The sequence below is a fragment of the Nelumbo lutea genome, chromosome 1 (assembly GCF_056320005.1).
Source record: "Nelumbo lutea isolate HS-2025 chromosome 1, American lotus-T2T, whole genome shotgun sequence".
Taxonomy (NCBI): Eukaryota; Viridiplantae; Streptophyta; class Magnoliopsida; order Proteales; family Nelumbonaceae; genus Nelumbo; species Nelumbo lutea.
Genome location: NC_142684.1, coordinates 117,969,307 through 117,973,122, shown reverse-complemented (window position 1 = coordinate 117,973,122; position 3,816 = coordinate 117,969,307). Strand labels below are relative to the sequence as shown.

Genomic DNA, 3,816 nt, shown 5'->3' with positions numbered 1-3,816 from the left:
AGTAAAAACGACTCTTGGCTTGGGCATTAATCTTAGGCACGTTCTGACACCAAAACTGTTACTCCAAAATCTTCAATTCTATTTTTCTAATTACTATCAAATTCCAAAACCATTCTATTCACATCCCCATTTGACAATTTTACCAGTCTGTTAATTCCTACAACAAACCAAAACGAAGCATTTAATAAAAAAAAAATACAAGCATTCTAATCCACGGATGATAGCCACTAAAAAATTGGGGGAAACGGAAGTTCAATCTCACCTTGCCTACCCATGTTCCTAAATCCTACCTGGTCAATTTTATTAAAATATTAATATACAAAGATAACATTTTACAACACATTAAGCGCCGCTCACATCTTTTGTAGAACGAGACCCCAGTGGATTCGAACCACTAACCTCTCAACCAAAATTTTGGTGTGAGCGCTCTACCGTATTTGAGCTTAGGGATCTAGAGAAATAAATACACGAATTCGACTATAATCATCAACATACAACAAACATCCATCATGACCGTATTGGATGGTCAGGATGACACTACCTGACACAAGTTTCACGGAGGATTGATAAGTGAATTTTCAAGTATAAAACCATCCTGGCACAAGGCAGAATCACCACGACACCACCTCTCAAAATAAACAACAAAATATTTCATCAAGTATAAAAAGGTTATGTAGTCATTAAAACTATTCGAGGTTGCGTTTCACAGAGTAACTTAAGGCAAGCCGATTTGAGACAAATCTTTAGAATATATAAAATTAAAGCCACCTACATGAAATTTTATAAAACACCAACGAAAGAGTGGATAACAAATTAATGGCAAAGATAACATAAAAAAAAACGTTAGAAACATATTCTTCACAAATGAACGTTAGAAACTACTACAAATTACAAAAGTCAGCTGCAAATTAACGAGAAAAATTACACTCTACAATGCGGAGACATTATTCTTCACAAATGAAGAACAATTTAAAAAAACCAAGTTACTAATAACACCAAATTAAAGAAACACATGTACATACTGAATAAAGTCTAGCATCAGATATACGATTAAAAACCTAAAGGCACTAGAAATAAGAAACTTGTATTGTAAAAAATGTCAGCATCATAATAACCTTCATTTACCTACATCATCAAGTTTGAGAAACTCCCAGCAACTAATTCGAAGTCCGAAAGGTGCGACCAACGGCATCGGCAGAAGTGACTGAACCTCTCAGCTTCAGCCCCAAAATGAAAGTAAAAATTAAGACCAATTCGGATCATTGAGTAAACCAAGGGCAGATGATCACCAAAAGTTATCAAAAAAAAGATACAACCGTCGAGATTAACAGTTGGACCACCGTCATCCTTCGCAGCGACTAATTGAACATGTTCAGGAATGTGTGTTCAGGAATGAGGTTTCTCTGAACTACTTTAAATGTAATGAGAACAAATTTACAATCAGTAACAACCGACTCTTAATTGATGCAAAAAAGATACAACCGACTCTTAATTTACAATCAATAACTACCCAACAAGACGTAATTCTGTACACATACTTCGACTGAAGAAAATTCAGCCATGGACAACACACAAATACACATAGTTCGACTGAAGAAAATCCAGCCATGGACAAACAAATTTATCGGAAGAGTATTTAAGCATCGCACGCCTAATAATAATTGATGCAAAAACAAATTTAGACGAAGGGCAACTGGTGATTTTAGGTGATGGGCCACAAAAGGTTAATAACACTTGGAAATAAATGAAATTAATTTTAGAGATGAAATTAAACTTGATATATATTTTTTTCTGCAGTAAGGTAGAAAAGTTGCAACAGAGACCATGAAAATTTATCGATGAGACATACTTTCTTATTTGCAGTGGGTAAACATGAATGAATTGGAATTGAATGAAAATTCAGGACTTTCGCATGTGTACCTTTGAGTCGAAGATGATTTCCGTCCTTCGCCTACGCAAGGGATCACAAACAAATGGGCAAATTGAATGGAAATTCAGGACTATCGCATGTGTACTTTGGAGTCGAAGATGATTTCCGTCCTTTTCCTGTGATCACGTAAGGGATCACAATCAAATGGGCGAGGTGGATCTTAATTCCCTCGGTGCTATTATGAATCGCCGATCAAGGGGTATAGGAAGAAAGCGAACACAAAAGGCACACCAGTGGGAGAGACCCCGGGCAATAACCCCGTGCGATCTCCCCAAGAAACCAAAAAAATAAGAATTTTATTAGGGTTCTTTTCGACCTGCCATGCAAGCGCACCTGACATGGCAAAGGTCGGGTGACAATAGGCCCCCTCCTACATCCTTTACACAGCATCAGCAAGACAGCAACAACTTGTCGATTCGTTTCCCACGATAACACATCTGATCAAACTTCATCATCGATATACAAAGAAAATCGATAGATCAACGTGTTCACCCGCATTCGTACGAACTTGCATCGCCTATCAACAAGACATCCAACACCAACAGATCTGTAAAAACAAAACAATTCTGCCATCTTAACTCCTCGATTTGAAGCACCGCGTCTGCTCCCATGAACTGGAAATTGATCCGACGGCATCAGTCGAGGACAAATAAACCTGCAAACAAAATAAATAATATATACAAAAAGAAAAATAACAGATCTGATTAAGATACCATCGAATTCGGGAGGGTTCCGCCTATATCAGCTACGACTCGGGAAGGCATTGGACCGAGTCGACCTTAAATTGTTTTCGAACTTGGAAGAGAACGATGCTGCAACGAACGTATGCCAAACCAAAGAAAGACAGAGATAGGCTCCGGCAAAGCCGACTTCCGTGAAAAAAAAGTCGCAAGATTCGAGGGTGGTGAAGTATTAAAGCTGGGGAAAAGCCCCCCCTCAAATAACTGTCACGGATCTAAATTCAAGAGATTGAAGATAAAAAGAAAACATGGCAACGATACCGGGATCAAAACGTCGATCACAAGGTGATCCAAGAACTTCCAGAGGCAGACTTCAAAACGAAGAAAAACAGAGAAGTAGATCTAAAATACCAGCGACATGTTTTAGATACAAATACCACGGAGTGGAAGACGGATACGCCATAACAGGGATTCTCAAAAATCCGACATCAAGACGCCGATCACCAGGCGATCTAACAACTTCCTGAAAAATAAAATAACAAAAAAAAAAAAAACCAAAACGTAGAAAAACAGCAGTAGATCGTAACGAAGAGAAGAAAGCAAGCAGAGGATGGAAAAGGTGAAGCGGGGAGCGACCCTTATTTATGGAAACCCTAGAGAGTACACGTGGAATCGTGTTCTCTCTGTCGACTTTTCTTTGGTCCATTGATTGAGTACACGTGTCCTAATCTCTTGGCTGTTACTTTTCAACGATACATCACATGGAACTCGTCAGAGACGCAAATCCACCTAACCTCCGCTAATGGAATTATTGGAAAAGACAAAGACACCCTGTTTATGTTTCATATAACAAGCTTGTAAAAAGATATTTTGTGGGGTTCTTCTGTCCCATAGAAAGTTTTCTACCGATACCAAGATGGTCAATACCACCTACAACTTGTTTGCCTTGTGGGGCGGTTGTAGCGAGAAAAAGGGCAAAACTTGTCGCTGGCCAGTTGGTCCTATTCTTGGCTTGGTTGATCGGTCTTCTCGAGTCTATAACCGTTTGATTGGCATTTTTAACTGAGGTCGATATGATAATTTTTGCTTTACCCTAAAAAGAAAATTATTTTTGAGGCTATTATGCTTTACTACTATCAATTTTTCATTTTTCCTGTACTTATTTTGTTTTAAGGGCACATGCAAATGAGCTTCTAGAACCACTGC

The 3,816-nt window shown here is 38.4% G+C and overlaps 1 long non-coding RNA gene across 2 annotated transcripts; it reads right to left on the bottom strand.

Moving 5' to 3' along the window:
• Positions 1-834: 834 nt before the first annotated feature.
• Positions 835-3,223, bottom strand: LOC148877040 (uncharacterized). Of its 2 annotated transcripts, XR_016110632.1 has the most exons (4): positions 3,022-3,223; positions 2,644-2,885; positions 1,921-2,544; positions 835-1,217 (listed from the first exon to the last, which is right to left on the bottom strand). It is a non-coding gene; the product is annotated as an uncharacterized LOC148877040 (long non-coding RNA). The 2 variants fall into 2 exon arrangements; XR_016110633.1 differs by lacking the exon at positions 835-1,217 and having other exon boundaries at positions 1,755-2,544; positions 3,048-3,223.
• Positions 3,224-3,816: the final 593 nt, after the last annotated feature.